Below are 19,637 nucleotides of genomic sequence, written 5' to 3'. Positions count from 1 at the left end.
TAAATATTACACCCAAAGTCTGATAAAATTAATATTTCTGCTTTATATTACAAAAAATAAAATAACAATCCAGGTGAACTAATTGATATTTAGATACAAAAATAGGGCTGAAATTGTCATCTGATACCAAGACACCTTTGAGACATATTTCTTCCATTGTGCTAAGTGGCCTCAAGCATAATAATATTATGGGGTTGAATTGTGTCTTACTCAAAATCATTCTTGGAGTAGCAGCTCTCAGAATGCTATCTTATTTGGAGATAAGGTCTTTATTGGTATCATTAAGTTAAGATATAGAACCACTGGCATGACTCATGATTACAAAAGGGGAAATTTGGACACAGACATGTGCATCGTGAGAGCGCCAACTAACAAAGATAATAATTAAGGTGATTTTTCTGGGGCCGAAGCAGTGGCACAAGTGGTAGGGTGTCTGCCTTGCACACGCTAACCTAGGATGGACCACGATTTGATCCCCCGCATTCCATATACTCCCCCAAGCCAGGAGCGATTTCTAAACACATAGCCAGGAGTAACCCATGAACGGGGTGTGGCCCCAAAACCAAAAACCAAAAAAAAATAAATAAATAAAATAAGGTCATTTTCCTACTTCAAAGGGACTCTAAAGATTGGCAACTATCTCTTGCCCAATACCCAGTAGAGAAAAATGGAAGAAATTAAGAAATAAAAAATAAACATGGAAAACATGATGAAAGAGTCAAACATAATAAAGACACATTACATTCTCTCAATATAAATTTTTCTAAGACATAAACTTCCGTATAGAGTCTCTCAATGTATAATGCACGTGTGTAGCAGAAATGAATGTAGCAGAAATACTCTCAGAACTATACTTATAGGTGATCATGTCAGTGTGATGAGTCTTCTTTCCATTTGAAATATCAGATTGACAAAAGACCTTGTTTTCTTCGATCTGGTCTCCTAAAGTCATTCTGGAATTTAACTATATTATGCCTGTCAGAAAGTAAGATACAGGAGTGCTCCTGATACCAACAAATAGAGCCTATCACTTCTACTCACATTCTAGCCATCCAACCTCTCATAGTTGTAAGATAATTTGAGAACTGGCATCTGTGTAAACTGGAAGGAAAAACTTGGATTTTGGTCAGTTATATCTACCATTTATCTCTGTCATAAATAAGCTGTTATTCTATGCTTCCTAACCCTAATTTATTTTCCTAGCCTTTTCTTACCCACTCCCTCATAAATGATAGATATTATCTCTCTTATGCATCCCAGCTATCTCTTCCAGATGTTTGTTCTGGTAATCTTATTTTTAATTTCATAAACTCCTCCTATGATATGATTCAGGTGACCAGCCTCTGTGTCATACAGTCAGGCTCAGGCTTCTATCTTATAACTGAGACTGATCCTTCTGAATTCATTAAGCTTTTGCCATGCAGTCCTTTCCTGATAAAGGTGATAGAAAAAGAGTTACAGGAAACTGAGACTCGCTCCATCTACAGAATTCCTAGGGAATTATGGATTGGAAAATCATGAAGAAGTGTTGTGTTTTCTGGACTTTATATTGAACTGTTAAGAAGAAGGTAGTGATTCATCTTAACTCAACCAGTCCTTAAAGCTCAGACCCATCCTATTAGGGTCAGACCTCTAACAACACCTTAAGAATAGATTACTGGGGCCGGGCGGTGGCGCTAGAGGTAAGGTGCCTGCCTTGCCTGCGAAAGCCTTGGATGGACCGTGGTTCAATCCCCCGGTTTCCCATATGGTCCCCCAAGCCAGGAGCGACTTCTGAGCGCATAGCCAGGAGTAACCCCTGAGCATCACCGGGTGTGGCCCAAAAACCAAAAAAAAAAAAAAAAAAAAAAGAATAGATTACTAATGTATGTCTATATGTGGGCATGAGTACATAGAGATAGGTCTCCCCTAAGAGACTCAAACCTAATTTGTAAACAACCCATGCCTATAGTGTATAAAGCCCCTTCTATATACACTCCTTCCTCTTCCCGCTCAGAAAACCTACTATCCCTTCACCCCCCTATCCCAGCTGGATATCCCACCTTATTAACACTCATTACCCTCAGTTCTCAAGCCATTAGGTAGAAAGACTGATCTCCTGCCCCAAGAAGCCATCACCCAGAGCCCAAGTGGAGGGACATGCACTCAGACCCACATCTAGCCCCTCAGCAAGAAACTACAACCAACACTCCTGCTGACTCATGCTCTGTGGCTCTCCTCACACTCCTGCAATTGTGGACTGCTGTTTGATACTGGAATCAGCTTCAGAAGTACCTCCAGTGCAAGAACTCTACCCGATCCCTTTCTGCTGCACATCACTTCCCAAACTCAACAAGACCAGGGTGTCAGCTATTCCACTCCTAGAGATATACCCTAAGAACACAAGAATACAATACAAAAACCCCTTCCTCACACCTATATTTATTGCAGCACTATTCACAATATCCAGGCTCTGGAAACAATCAAGATGCCTTTCAACATACGAATGGCTAAAGAAACTGTGGTACATATACACAATGGAATATTATGCAGTCATCAGGAGAGATGAATTCATGAAATTTTCCTATACATGGATGTACATGGAATCTATCATGCTGAGTAAAATAAGTCAGAGGGAGAGAGAGATGCAGAATAGTCTCACTCATCTATGGGTTTTAAGGAAAATAAAAGTCATTTTTGCAACAATCCTCAGAGACAATGAAAGGAGGGCTGGAACTTTCAGCTCACTTCATGAAGCTCACCACAAAGAGTGGTGAGTGTGGCTATAGAAATAACTACACAGAGAACTACCATAATCATGTGAATGAATGAGGGAACTGGAAAGCCTGTCTGGAGTACAGGTGGGGGTGGGGTGGAATGGAGGGAGATTTGAGACATTGGTGGTGGGAGTGTTGCACTGGTAAAGGGGGTGTTCTTTACATGACTGAAACCTAATCACAATCATATATGTAATCAAGATGTTTAAATAAAGGAAAAAAAGACCAGGGTGTGTGATGAAAATATGCCCTGTATTCCACCCCCCATAAGAATATCCCAAAAGACAATGGGGAAGCCTATATTTCCTTTATAAGTTTAAGACCTTTATAATACTACCTCTTAACCTGTTTATATCCAAATGCAAGGTAGTCTCCTGCAACACGTGGTTCCCTTAATTACTTTCTTAAACTCATTTTTGTTCATTTTTCCCTTTATATCTATATGTGAGTATATTTATGTATATATAACAGAAATAGGTCTTGTTTCTGTTTTCTTCACTTCCTTAACTTCACCTGTTTTGGTGTTTTTATTCTGCTGGATCCAAAAACCTACAATAAAAAAATCTTGCCTGGGATTAAAGCTTAGTTCAAAACCAGGGCACAGAGAAGATGGAGCCTGACACTCTCACCCCCAAATGTACCAGCAATATAAGATAGCACCATTTCTTTTGCAAAGGCATACTAAAATAAGGGGAAATTTTACATATAGAAACAATTTATTATCTTAATATTAAGGATAAGAATTCACACATTTTACAATACAGGGTCACCTCCTACCTTGAACATATGTCATGTGGTCCCAACTTAGACTCCATGTGATGGTGACCTTCCAACCCCAAACCCTAAATCTCAGATATAGAACTGTTTCAGTTTTCTGCAACAGCTCCAGTAACCAAATTCCCTCTGGGACATTCTTAATACTGCTCTGACATCAATATGTGCCAGTTTTGGTATGACATCCTGACAATGAGGAAATGGCAACAACTTAGTCTAAGAACAAGTTGCCTCATCCCAACACCTAAGAATGAGATGAAATCAAAAGACACAAAATCCTTTGATCAATGTAAAAGCCAAGATCGCTAACTACAGAAGACTGACTATGACCACCATGACTGGGCAGAACGTATCCTGGGCACAATAAAAAAGATCTAGTCTAGGCTATGACCTATGATCTGTAACAACAACCAAGATCTCTAATTCCAGAGGTCTGACTGAGACAACTGAGCAGAACTTCTGGAAACATAATGAAAGACTCTATCCTAGGCTTCATCCTAGGATCAGTGCAAAAACCAAGACCACCAACTACAGAAGATTGATAAAAACAACAGTGATGAAACAGAACTTCTGGAACTGTAAAGAAAGACTCCATCCTATGACAAGTGCAAATACTAAGATCACTCGCTACAGAGGCCTGATTTTATCATCCACGAAGGAGCAGATATCACAAAAGGACCCAGGGGAGAGTAAAAGAGCATGTACAGAGTCTATAGCTATACCCATGACAGTATACTTCAAGGGCGGAGAAACCCTGTATCTCTTAGGCCAGGGGAATTCCCTTTCTAATCTCCCCAATTTTACAGTGCCGAGGCAAAAAATAATAAAAACAGCAAAAATTATATTTTTTTCTAATTTTTATTTCCCCTGTGCTTTGATTCATCTTTATTTCAGGATCGTGATTAGTGTTTGGTTGGTGTCTTTAATGCTGTGGTGATTTTTAGGTTTTGTGTTTGTTTTTGTTTTGTTTTTTTTGGGGGCATTTAATTTTTCTTGTATTATTTTTTAGGTTTCCTTTTTCCCTTTCTTTACTTAAACTGATATTTATAGTCTCTAGAAGGACTTCTCCCATCTTTTTGCTTGTTTGAATTTTTGCCCCCCCTTTTTCTTTTTTTTCTTTTCTTGCCTTTAAACAGAACAACATAACTTGAACCATCTTTTCTGCCTCACAATTTGAGGGGGAAATAATGGAGGGCACCAAGACCAAACAGTCGTATGACCATTGAGTAGAAATAAAAAGTGATCAGACTTGAATACCAAATCCAAAGCCAACTACAACAGAATCGATACTCAATCTATAACAGGCTAGACACAGAAGGGACCACTTAAACTAGCAGCCTGGGGGGCAAAGGAGGGGCGACATGGGATACATGCTGGGAACAGGGGTGGAGGGAGAACAACATTGGTGGTGGGAATGCCCCTGATTCAATGTTGTTATGTACCTGAAATACTACTGTGAGTGATTTGTAATCAACTTTGGTCAAAATAAAAATTATTAATAAAAAGAAAAATAAAACAATAATAAAATGGTAAAATTTCAAAAAGGTAAAAAAAGAAGGTAGAGAAGTGTGGGGTCTGAGCACTGCTTGAGATATGCACATGCATAATATACACCAAAAAAGACCTCTCATAAGTTCTCATGTTCTGTTTTGTTTATCATTTAATTATAAAAAGGCCTTATCCTCCCTATCTATAATCTTATTCCCAACATTCATTTAAAAATTCATTTCAATCACTCTTACCTATGAATAAAAATGTCTCCCTTCAGGGTAAAACATTAATTTCTAATGACATAAAGACTAGTTGATTCTCAATTTGCATCTTTACTCAGTGCTATATATACTTTATTTACTATCTTCTTCAAATACTATTCTCCCTTGGCTTCCTAAATCTTCAGTTGTTTACTTGACTACTTCACTTAAGTAATCCAGTCTCTGTGGCTGCTCTTTTTTGCCTGCTCTCCACACATATTGGAAATTATTATCTAAATTCTCATTATTTTATTCTCCTCTTTCCACCATTCATTCCTCAACAATCTGTAATTTTCATAACTTTAAACTTAAGGAAAACTAAGGACCATCCAAATATATATTTCCAACATAGATTTCCACTTTACACTGTGAATTCATATATTCAATTTCCAACTTCACATTTTCAACTGGAAATCAAATTGGAATCATAAATGTAACATTACCAAAAAGTTATTTTCTGATTCTCATCATCTCCCAAACAAAGATTTCCTCTTTCACAACATTCTATATTTTAATAAGTGGCAAGACTGTCCTTTTCAATTTCTCAGTCCAAAGACACTGTTTTTCCTCTTTTTCTTAACTATTCCTTTTGACAAATTTTAAAGATTACAACTTCCAGAATGTTTATTTTTATTTTGGGGATGAAAGGGGCACATCAAGCAGTAATCAAGCTTCACTCTTGGCTCTTTGCTCAGTGGTCACTCCTTACAGGGTTTATGTGATGTCAAGGATTAAACCTAGGTCTGCAGCCTGAGAGGCTAGTGCTCAGTCTGTTGTGCTATCTCTTTGCTACATACCAACCTTTATAATGTGCATGAAACACTTTTCACCACTTCCTTCCTCAGACTATGCCACCTTCCTCTCTAACCCACAATGTCATTAAAATGACTTCCCATTTTCATCCTTGTGCTTCTGTAATTTATTTATTTTATTTTATTGAAATCATTGTGATTTACAAAGTCCTTCATAGGCAAATTTCAGATATAGTGAGTCAGGGCCATTCCCACCACCAGTGCTGGCCTCCCACCACCAATGATTCCAGAATATCCTATATCACCACCCTTTGCCTCCTAGCCTGCCAGTATAGCAGGCCAAATATTTAAGTTTAGATGGTTAAAGTTTAGATCTCTTGATTATATTGTCACTGGCTTTGGTTTGAATATTTAGTTCTGTCCTTTTCTTCACCAATACATCTGAAACCACTTGACCAAAGACCCCATTCTTTCTTCTTAGTTTTATAAAAGAAATACAGAAATGTTGTTTCGTTTGTTTGTTTGTTTGTTTTTGTTTTCATAGTTTTTGTTATGTTTTTCTTCTTTTTCCCCTTTCTTCCTTTAAATTGATATTTATAATCTTTAGACAAACTCCTTCCGAATTTTTGTTTGTTTGTTTTTCTTTTTTTTATTTTATTTCAAACAGAACCACATAACTTGAATCATTTTGTTCTGCCTCATAAATTAAGGTAAAATCATGGATGGTACCAAGGCCAAACAGTCGTATGAACATTGAGCAGAAAAAAAAAATAATCAACTTGAGCATCAAATCCAAAGTCAATGAGAACAGAATAGATACCTATCCTACAATAAGCTATACACAGAGGGGACCAGTTATTCTAGGGTAGTAGTCTGGGGGACAAAGGAGGGGAATATGGGATGTATACTGGGAACAGGGGAGCATACTAGAATTTTCCTACAATACATATCCAGAAATGTCTTCGAGCTTGGGATTTCTCAAAAACTGAATTGGGTAGCAATCAAGAGTTCACAGCACCAATTACTCATGACCATGGTCATGATAGTTATCAGTGTAGCTATTTCTCTAACAGGACTTAAAAAGAAAAGTCACAGCAAAGGACAACACTGGGGATGGGAATGCCCCTGATTCAATGTCACTATGTACCTTAAATACAGTATAATAGCTGAAAAATACTTATTTATATATGTGAAAAATATATGTATTTTCATGAACATAAAATTTTAACAATTTGATAAAAATTATAATTAAATTTAAAAAATTAATGCTAAAATAAAATACAAAAATATGAGGTTTAAAAAAGTAATTTGTGTCTCAAAGTTCTATGAAAAAGTCTAGAGCCCCTATTTAAAAGATAAAGAAAAAACTTAAAAAAAGAAAACAAAAAAAACCCCAGAAAGTTGTTACTATTTTTAAGTCATCAGGACATCATAAAAACCCACTCTGGGACAAGTAGATGCCAGAGTTTTTCCAATGATGCCTGATTCCTGCTGCTGGTGCAGAAAACCATGCTGATTCCATAGATGGGATCCAAGGTTCAGAGTTGAATGGTCATTGATTGTCTGAAGTCTAAGCCAAGTCACTATGAAAAATGTTCAGGGTAAAATGCCCCACTTCATTATAAAATTTATGAGTTCCTATCCCTATTACATAAAAAACTTGTTTCCATGGGTAATAATTCCCCATTTTAATGTGCCTATTCAAAAAGGAACAATAAAAGTGATACTGCTGGTGAATACAGGGGTAAAAATAACAAGCTCAACAATCCCTATAAACTGGATCTAACATGAAATCACATCCTAAGAGAAACTTATCTACTAGAATTTTCTACAAAACAGATGTAAAAAAAAAGGAATGGGAAAACCACCTCGACATAAGGAAGTAGATGATGAGAATTATAGCTATTAAGAAAAAATATATATAAGAGATATATGAAGAAAATATACATATCCCTTTTAGTCTTTTGAAATAGTCTGGGAGGGTAAAATATGGAGCACAAATTCAGCCTGAAACATTGTCTTAAAAAGCCTGAAAAACTGCACCCAGCAGTCACATATCTAGAAATGTCCTTGAGCTGCGGCGGTTCTCAAAAACTGAATTGGGTAGCAATCAAAAGTCCACAGCTCTAATTACTCACTACCATTGTCATTTTATTTCTCTAACTGGATTTAAAAAAAAAAAAAGTCCACAGCAAAGGGAGGTGTGAGAAATGGGTTCACTGAGAGCAAATCAGCAACAGCAAATCTGAAGCAGCTCTGGCAGTTGAGGCAAGGTTGGCAGGGAATCTGTCTTATTTTTTTAGAAGCAGATTGGCAGTTGTTTGGGGTGGGAAACATTTTGGTTCTTGAGGTGTTTAGAACTGAGGGTAAGGACGGTTAAAATGGAGAAATAATTCATTGGGGTTAAAGTGTAAGGCATATAAAAGGATTTGTAAATAGTAAGTGGTATGGGGTAGGAATGGTTATATATAAGAGGGGAAGGACAATAAACTAAATAGACATTTTACATATATATATATATATATATATATATATATATATATATATATATATATATTACGGACAGATATTAGACAGACATTTGAGGTGGCCAATACATACACTCATGAAAAAACATAGACAAACATAGGGATCAATCCATGGTTTGTATTTAAAAAGCTGACCCAGGTGGAATATTTTAGAACATTTAAAAATAGAAAGCTGGAAAGTCAGATGGAAAGGTTTTCCTATTCCTAGCCAAATCTTCATTAGTGAGGGTAAACTTTACTGAAAAAGACTTTCTGTATTAGATTGTGCATGGAGCATTCTTAAAACATTTATAATTTTCATATCTAGAAAACTAAATGATATGATAATGAGCACTGTAGGAGGAGTCTACACCATTAAGTATCATTTAGAGTGTTTTAATCACCCAGGTTTTGTTCCTGAAGCAAACTGAAATCATGAGCATTATGATATAATAGTAAACTACCTGAAGTTGAAAATAATTGCAATAACATACTCAATGAATGAGCACTGTAGCAGGTGCTTTTGACGTGTTGTTGTGTATTTCATTATCTGTGGTCATAAACATTAGCAGACCGTATTAGCATGCATGCTCAAATGGAAAATGAATAGATTAGAATTTTTATCAAGACATTATCTCAATGAGCACAGTCTTGTGAATTTAAAATAATATAGATTTGTAATGCAAAACTAGGATGACCAACCTATATCTCCAAATACCATTGTGTACAAAAAGATAAAAAAGTTATTATAAATATATTAAAATTAGCACACTAAAACTCTGCATTTGAAGTCTATGGTTTCCAAACACATTCTGCACTTGTTTTTGTGGATGAACTCATTAGACATTATTATAGACATCTATAAAGAGCAGATGATGGACACACCTGTATCATTGCTGAAGGTCTCTTTAAAGTATAGAAGAGAATATAAGTTTTGTGTTTCTCCTCTTCCACTCAGTTCCTTCTCTTCTCTTGGTTATACTTTGAGGTTAATGGTATTTGAGGCAACTACCATTTGTACCATTGTATTGCTTCATGCAGTCATTCTAAATGCCATATATACTTTATTTTTTTACATAAGATGCACTTTTGTCCCCCACAAAAGTACATCTTATGGAGTAATTGCTCCCTGGTTCTGAAGCCTGAGTGCAAGGAAGAAGAGTACCTAAAACCTATGTGCATCTAATGGTCAGGTGCAATTTGTAGACTGAAAAATATGGTAAATGATATTCTGCACTTATCCTTCTTTCTCTGGTTTACTACATTTCACATAAAATCTTCAAGTTCCAACCATGTTGCTGAAAATTTCACGATTGCATCATTCCTTGCAGCTTTGTAATATTCTATTGTATATATGTACCACATCTTCATGATCCACTCATCTGTTGTTACGCATCTAGATTGAATCCATTGATTAGCTATTGCACTAAAAGCTGCAATGAATAGCAGTGTGAATACATTCTTTTGGATGAATGTTTTTCTATCCTGGGCATAGATTGCTAAGAGAGGATTGCTAAATCATATGGCAGCTTAATTTTAAGTTTACTGAGAATCCTCCATACTGTTTTCCATGGGGATTAAATCAGGCAGCCATTCTCACCCGCAATGGAGGAGAGTTCTTTTCTCACCACATTATCTTCAATAAAGATTGTTATCAGTTTTTTGATATGTGCCATCCTCAATGGTGTGAGATGGCATCTCATTGTTGTTTTGATTTAGTTTTACCTAAGTATAAGTTATGATGAATATTTTTTTCATGTGTCTTTTGGCCATTAATTGGTCTTCCTCAGAGAAGTGCCTATTCATATCTCCCCATTTTCTGATAATGTTATTGAATATTGTGAAGTTAAGTTTGTGAGTACTTTGTATATCCTAGATATCAACCCTTCATCTGATGTGTTGAGTGCAAAACTTTTCTCCCATTCAGTTAGCTGCCTAACTTTGTGATTTAGCTTGATTACCTGTTAAGCTACAGTTTTCTGCACTTTATTTAAAGATTTAAAGTTACTTATGCTAGTTTACAGATTTTCATTAGCAAAAATAATGAAAGATATTTAACCTACTGATTCCTCAATTGGTGTGATTGTTTTGGGTATATATTTTTATTTTTAAAATTTACCAGTGGCTGCTGCATTTTGCACCTCAGCTTAAACTCGAGTCACTAAGTTTTTCCAGTTTTTAGGGTAAAATTTGTGGGGTCAATTATTTTAGAATTTACAATATAAATATAATTATAAATTGATATATAGTCCCTCAAAAAGCAAAGACTATGGCTATTTTCCCTTACTTTCAAATTTTCATGGCAACTAGGTAGCAAAATGACATTAGATATATACATCACCAAAATTTGATAAATCTGAGATAAAATTTGTAATTTGTAATTTATAATTTATGACTTTATTTTAAATTACACTAGTGAAATAATGGAGACTGAGAGGAGAACCAAAAACTTAAAGTGTTTTGTAGTGTCCAGATAATAGGATAAAGAATAGACTAAATAGATATATAATAAGCTGTGATAATGAATGTCTACATTAAAAATTGTTTAATACATAAAGGAATTTTACCTGTTCCCATAGTCAAATCACCTTGAAATAATTTTGGATAAAATATAATTTTACAACTTATGGATTGAACTACAATCAGTATAAAACTATTTTCCCTACCATACTAATAAATGTGGTCAATAATAATATTTCATTATTCTTACAAAGTTTTCCTTGCCTTAATTAAAGTATAAATTTAGTTGAATAATAGTTCTATTTATAAAATTATTTTAATAAATAATATTTATGGAAGTGTGCTTTATATATGCAGTTATATATTTTTAACAGAAATACTTCTATTTTTCAATATTAATGATGTTTTAGCGTTTATATATATTTCACAGAAATACAAAGTAAAGTCTTATAAGTAATTATAATATTAAATATCCAATAACATTTCAAACTAAACTAGGAGAGATTTTGTTGAATACTATCCTATAATTTAAGAAAGTACTATGATTCACCCTAAATTAGATGTTCTAATATTTACCCATGAACCAAGCCTTCTGAATTCTAAGAACCATTTCTAATTATCTCAGAGAAAAAAAATAAAACCTTGCAAGAATTTTCTTACAACAAAATCTAGATATATTTTATTAAAAGAAAATTAGAATATATTAGCAATATTTTTATTTCTATATATAGGCATATAAATATAAAGTTTCATATACTCAAAAAACATTTTTAACTTCACTTTATTCAGGCATGATGAGGAACAATTTTCTACTATTTTCATTGTATCTGATGTTTATATATGTAAACTTCTATCTACTCATCAACTTTGATTTGGCAGGGGATATCCATTAAGAGATAAGAACAATAATGATTAAGAAGAGTTTGTGAGCTAGTTTTCTGAGTCATCTCTCTTTTTTCAGTTTTTATGTCACACCAATACTGTCCAAGAACTACCCCAGCTCTATGGTCAAGGGGTAGCTCTTTATGTTGCTTAAGACATGCAAAAGCTAGAGTTCTAACTTAGCCATCCCCTCTGCAAACTGTTTATTTAGTTATTTGAGCAATCTCTCTGAGTATATCTTTGCGTTTTTAAGAGAAGTAAAGCAGTCAAAAATACATTTTTCAATTTTTGGAAAAATATTAGATCATTTTATTTTAATTCTATTTTTCAGGTATAACATTCATGAGAAATTTATTTTGTGATGCAACAAGCTGATGATCTAATTGCTCATATAAGTCATTATTACGTGTCATAGATCACCAGATACTCTGCTAGATTTCCAGAAGATCTTGCTTATAAAAAGCAGTATAATGTTATAAGGAGATTCAGTTCTGATCAGTCTCATGATAGAGATCTTTGGAGACAAAAGGATTACAAATAGCTGAGAACATCATTGAAAGATCTGTTTCAAGTGACTTATTCCCAGTTCCAATCATTAGATAAAGCTAATCAGACTGGCTTCTTCTATATATTTAGAAAATTGTTAAAATAAGCTGAATTCAAACTCTCCTCAGGTCCACTCTAGATCTATAGGATAAGCTCTGTAGAAGACTTTTGTTGTCAAAATAAAAAGAGAAATAACACAGGGAAATATCAAAATTTGAGTGTGATTGGAAAATGAGAAAGGATCATCAGGCAACAATGAACTAGGCTATTTCTTAAAAAACACTGGTTTGGCAAAAGCTGGCTCCCTGTGTGTGACACCAGGCGGGGAAAATCCGCGAAAGTACACCGGCCCAGTGGGGCTCAGCTGTGAAAGACTGTGAGTGTGACCTGTCTATGTCTGTCTACTGTCCTCTTGCGTGAAACTCTTGCGAGTGGGGCAAAAAGAGCCTCCAGAAACCTCGCTCGCCCAGACGCCATTTTCAGGGAGGGACTTCAGAGCATAAAAACCGGCTATCCTTTGCAAAAGCTGGCTCCCTGTGTGTGACACCAGGCGGGGAAAATCCGCGAAAGTACACCGGCCCAGTGGGGCTCAGCTGTGAAAGACTGTGAGTGTGACCTGTCTATGTCTGTCTACTGTCCTCTTGCGTGAAACTCTTGCGAGTGGGGCAAAAAGAGGCTCAGAGGAGCACGGCCGCTCCGCTTCGCTACGCGGCCGTGCACTCTTTCTAAGGAAAGAACTCCATTGCAACAAGAAGGAAAAAATCACACTAAGAACGGCGCTACATCACAGAAGCAAACATTTCTCTCTGGACTGTCTTCTCTGTTACATGCTCGGGCCTAAGATTTGACCCAGTGTGAGGCTTCATCCACGGAGGACTCCCCTCCCTTAGAGGCAAGTCAGCCCATCCAGAAAGGGAGGAGCCAGAGGAGTGTGCTGCCTACATCATATAGACAATGAATACCACTACAACACGTAGAAAAACCCACAATACAAGTGTGACAATGGGGAAACAGCGCAGGCCAGCATCAGACATAGAGAATGAAGATGACAATTCTGAGGACCAGATAATGACTGAACAACTAATCAACCTCTCAGATAAGGACTTTAGACTAGCAATATGGAAGGTGCTCAACAGACTCCAAGAAACCATGGATCGAGTTGAACAGAACACTAATAAGAACCAAGAAAATATGAAGGCAGAAATGACAAAACTCCAAACTGAAATAACATGTCAACTAACAGGCCTGAAAAACTCAGTAAACGAAGTGAATGACAAAATGGATAAGCTCTGGGACAGGGTATCAGAAGCTGAGAATAGACTTGGTGCTGTGGAAGATGAGATACATAACAATTCCATACAGCAGGAGAGATTGGACAAAAAACTTAAAGCAAATGAGCAGACAATGGAAAAATTAGTCAAAGAATGGGAACAGACGAAAATAGAAGTCTATGATAAGATCAACAGAAACAACTTAAGAATCATTGGAGTCCCAGAGACCCAGGAAGAAAATTTCCAGGAAGAATCAATGGTCAAGAACATCATTAAAGAGAAACTTCCAGAGCTAAAGAATATATGTGATCAAATCCTGCATGCCCGAAGAGTACCAACCAAAAGAGACCCCAGAAAAACCACCCCAAGACACATCCTAGTCACAATGACAAATCCCACAGATAGAGACAGAATTCTGAAAACAGCAAGATCAAAAGGGGAAATCATGTTCAAGCAAGCTTCCCTGAGATTTACAGCAGACCTGTCACCAGAAACGCTCAATGCCAGAAAGCAGTGGTGGGATATTGTGACAAGACTGAATGAAATGAATGCTTCACCCAGAATACTATACCCAGCAAAACTCACTTTCTGGTTTGATGGAAGAATACATGGTTTCACAGACAAAAAACAGCTCAGAAACTTCACAGACACAAAACCAGTCTTAAGAGAAAAACTGAAAGACCTAATCTAAGACAAGACTACCCAAAAGACACACCAAATTTTGAAATAAAGATGGCATTAAATCCCAGGACAATTCTTTCTCTCAACGTCAATGGACTAAATGCACCAGTTAAGAGACACAGAGTGGCTAAATGGATCAAAAAACTCAATCCAACCTTCTGCTGCCTACAAGAAACGCACCTGAATAGTCAGAACAAACATAGACTCAAAATAAAAGGCTGGAGAAAAGTTATCCAAGCAAACAACACCCATAAAAAAGCTGGAGTGGCCATACTAATATCAGATAATGCAAACTTTATACTCAGGAAGGTTGTAAGGGACAAAGACGGACATTTTATATTAATCAAGGGGTACGTAGAGCAGGAAGAATTCACTCTCCTAAACATATATGCACCGAATGAGGGGCCAGCAAAATATTTAATACAACTGCTGACAAATCTGAAAAATAATATCAACAACAACACAATAATTGTGGGGGACCTAAACACGGCTTTGTCAACACTGGACAGGTCAACCAGACTGAAACCCAACAAGAATATACTAGACCTGAGGAGAGAAATGGAAGAAAGAGGCCTAGTGGATATATATAGGACACTCCATCCCCAGAAACCTGGATACACATTCTTCTCCAATGTACATGGGACATTCTCCAGGATAGACTACATGCTGGCACATAAAACATACCTCCATAAGATCAAGAGGATAGAAATTTTGCAGACTACCTTCGCTGACCACAAGGCTCTGAAATTATTTGTGAACTCCAAAGGGACTCAGAAGAAACACTTTAACACCTGGAAGTTAAACAGCCTCATGCTCAATAACCAGTGGGTCCGAGATGAAATCAAGGAGGAAATAAAAAGGTTCCTGGAAACAAATGACAATAAAGACACAAACTCTCAGAACTTATGGGACACAGCAAAAGCAGTACTGAGAGGAAAATTTATAGCTTTGCAAGCACACATCAGGAAGGAAGAAGGAGCTTACCTGAGTAGCTTAATGACACAGCTAATAGAACTAGAAAATGCTCAACAAAAGGACCCAAGAACAGGAAGACAGAAGGAAATAACAAAGCTGAGAGCAGAAATCAACGAAGTGGAAACTCAAAAAACAATCCGAAAGATCAACGAAAGCAGAAGTTGGTTCTTTGAAAAAATAAACAAGATTGATAGACCACTGGCAAACCTAACAAAGAAAGAGAGAGAGAGAAACTTGATAACTCGTATCAGGAATGAAAAAGGAGAGATCACTACTGATATGACAGAGATTCAAAGGGTAATCAGAAACTACTTTGAAAAACTCTACGCCACTAAAAATGAGAACCTGGAAGAAATGGATAAATTCTTGGACTCTTATAATCTTCCACGGTTGAAGGAAGAGGATGTAGCATATCTAAACACCCCCATCACCATTGATGAAATTAAAACAGTAATCAAATGTCTGCCGAAAAACAAAAGCCCAGGTCCAGATGGATTCACTAATGAATTCTATCAAACTTTCCAAGAGGAACTACTGCCAATCTTGGCAAGACTCTTTCATGAAATTGAACAAACAGAAACACTTCCAAATAGCTTTTATGAAGCCAACATCACCTTGATACCTAAACCAGACAGAGACGCTACCAAAAAAGAAAATTACAGACCAATATCACTGATGAATGCAGATGCAAAGATCCTCAACAAAATCCTGGCAAATAGGATTCAATGCCTCATTAAGAAGATCATCCACTACGATCAAGTAGGTTTCATCCCAGGAATGCAAGGCTGGTTTAACATCCGTAAATCTATCAACATAATACACAACATCAATAACAAGAAAAATAAAAACCACATGATCATATCAATAGATGCAGAGAAAGCATTTGATAAGGTCCAACACCCATTCTTGATCAAAACTCTCAGCAAGATGGGAATGGAGGGAACCTTTCTCAATATAGTGAAGGCCATCTACCACAAGCCAGTGGCAAATATTATCCTCAATGGAGAAAAACTGAAAGCCTTCCCTCTAAATTCTGGCACAAGACAAGGCTGTCCTCTCTCACCACTCCTATTCAACATAGCACTGGAAGTACTTGCTATAGCGATTAGGCAAGAAAAGGATATCAAGGGAATCCAGATAGGAAAGGAAGAAGTCAAGCTCTCACTGTTTGCAGATGACATGATACTCTACTTAGAAAACCCTAAAGACTCTATCAAAAAGCTTCTAGAAACAATAGACTCATATAGCAAGGTGGCAGGCTACAAAATTAACACACAAAAATCAATGACCTTTCTATACACCAACAGTAATAAAGAAGAAATGGACATTAAGAAAACAACCCCATTCACAATAGTACCACACAAACTCAAATATCTTGGAATCAACTTGACTAAATATGTGAAGGACCTATACAAAGAAAACTATAAAACTCTGCTCCAAGAAATAAGAGAGGACACACGGAAATGGAAACACATACCCTGCTCATGGATTGGCAGGATTAACATCATCAAAATGTCAATACTCCCCAAGGCATTATACAGATTTAATGCCATCCCTCTAAAGATACCTATGACATTCTTCAAAGAAGTGGATCAGACACTTTTGAAATTCATTTGGAACAATAAACACCCTCGAATAGCTAAAGCAATCATTGGGAAAAAGAATATGGGAGGAATTACTTTTCCCAACTTTAAACTGTACTACAAAGCAACAGTTATCAAAACAGCATGGTATTGGAATAAGGATAGGTCCTCAGATCAGTGGAATAGGCTTGAATACTCAGAAAATGTTCCCCAGACGTACAACCATCTAATTTTTGATAAAGGAGCAGGAAATCCTAAATGGAGCAGGGAAAGCCTCTTCAACAAGTGGTGTTGGCACAATTGGATAGCCACTTGCAAAAAATTAAACTTAGACCCCCAGCTAACATCATGTACAAAGGTAAAATCCAAATGGATTAAAGACCTCGATATCAGCCCCAAAACCATAAGATATATAGAACAGCACATAGGCAAAACACTCCAGGACATTACAGGCATCTTCAAGGAGGAAACTGCACTCTCCAAGCAAGTGAAAGCAGAGATTAACAGATGGGAATATATTAAGCTGAGAAGCTTCTGCACCTCAAAGGAAATAGTGCCCAGGATACAAGAGCCACCCACTGAGTGGGAGAAACTATTCACCCAATACCCATCAGATAAGGGGCTAATCTCCAAAATATACAAGGCACTGACAGAACTTTACAAGAAAAAAACATCTAACCCCATCAAAAAATGGGGAGAAGAAATGAACAGACACTTTGACAAAGAAGAAATACGCATGGCCAAAAGACACATGAAAAAATGTTCCACATCACTAATCATCAGGGAGATGCAAATCAAAACAACGATGAGATACCACCTCACACCCCAGAGAATGGCACACATCACAAAGAATGAGAATAAACAGTGTTGGCGGGGATGTGGAGAGAAAGGAACTCTTATCCACTGCTGGTGGGAGTGCTGTCTAGTTCAACCTTTATGGAAAGCGATATGGAGATTCCTCCAAAAACTGGAAATCGAGCTCCCATACGATCCAGCTATACCACTCCTAGGAATATACCCTAGGAACACAAAAATACAATACAAAAACCCCTTCCTTACACCTATATTCATTGCAGCTCTATTTACCATAGCAAGACTCTGGAAACAACCAAGATGCCCTTCAACAGATGAATGGCTAAAGAAACTGTGGTACATATACACAATGGAATATTATGCAGCTGTCAGGAGAGATGAAGTCATGAAATTTTCCTATACATGGATGTACATGGAATCTATTATGCTGAGTGAAATAAGTCAGAGAGAGAGAGAAAAACGCAGAATGGTCTCACTCATCTATGGGTTTTAAGAAAAATGAAAGACACCCTTGTAATAATAATTTTCAGACACAAAAGAGAAAAGAGCTGGAAGTTCCAGCTCACCTCAGGAAGCTCACCACAAAGAGTGATGAGTTTAGTTAGAGAAATAACTACATTTTGAACTGTCCTAATATTGAGAATGTATGAGGGAAATGTAGAGCCTGTTTAGGGTACAGGCGGGGGTTGGGTGGGGAGGAGGGTGATTTGGGACTTGGGTGATGGGAATGTTGCACTGGTGATGGGTGGTGTTCCTTTTATGACTGAAACCCAAACACAATCATGTATGTAATCAAGGTGTTTAAATAAAAAAAAAAAAAAAAAAAAAAAAAACACTGGTTTGCGGGCCCGGAGAGATAGCACAGCGTCGTTTGCCTTGCAAGCAGCCGATCCAGGACCAAAGGTGGTTGGTTCGAATCCCGGTGTCCCATATGGTCCCCCGTGCCTGCCAGGTGCTATTTCTGAGCAGACAGCCAGGAGTAACCCCTGAGCACTGCTGGGTGTGGCCCAAAAACCAAAAAAAAAAAAAAAACACTTGTTTGAGCTTAATGCTTATAGCAAAGGATAATATATGAACAGTGTAAAGTCCTCTTTTCAAGCAAATAATATGTCTTTACAGGAATTGTGAAAGAGAATATGTGAAAATCTATGATGGATGAATATTCTAGATGGTCTTCAAGCTTGTACTTTGTTTGACAGGCAATGGAGATATATTAAAGTGAATATATTTGAATATTTTCTTTTGAAAATGTTTTTAAAAACATATGTTTAAGTAATATATTTTTATTTCCCTAGAAGAAATTATTCATTAGCATGTTTATTAACCAAATTATTATTGATACAAAAATATAAAAAGAAATCCCTCACTCACTTCAGATCAGGTGAAATGACAAAATAGTTATTTTTATTAAATGGGAGTTTAAGCTATATAGTATTTATACATATTTAAAATAACAATATAATTTTTGTTATAAAATTTGTAATTAAATTTAGTTGAATTTTAATTTTAATTTGTTATTCAATATCCATATTACATTTAGAAAAAGAGCAGGACCGATTTTTAAATGGTGATTAGTCTTACTAGTATTATAAATTTAAGTTATTCTAGGAGTTTATTCGTAAAGAAAACTTCTCAGATAAAGTGGACAAACCTTGGTAGGGGGAGAAGGGTGAAACTACTGAATGATCCAGAGTTTTGAAATAGGCTCAAGTACATCTAGGGAACAGTGCCTGAAGAGCTAATATAGTAGGTAGAACAATGTTGGATCCCAGGGACCACATACCAGTCCACCAGAAAAATATAAACAAAGAGTGAGTAACTAGGGGAACGCTAAGTAGCTAGTTTATTTTCTATAAATGGAATGGTCTTCCAATTTAATTTATCAC

The sequence above is a fragment of the Suncus etruscus genome, chromosome 4 (assembly GCF_024139225.1).
Source record: "Suncus etruscus isolate mSunEtr1 chromosome 4, mSunEtr1.pri.cur, whole genome shotgun sequence".
NCBI lineage: Eukaryota > Metazoa > Chordata > Mammalia > Eulipotyphla > Soricidae > Suncus > Suncus etruscus.
The sequence above is the reverse complement of the archived record's forward strand: the minus strand, read 5'-3'. Positions refer to the sequence as shown.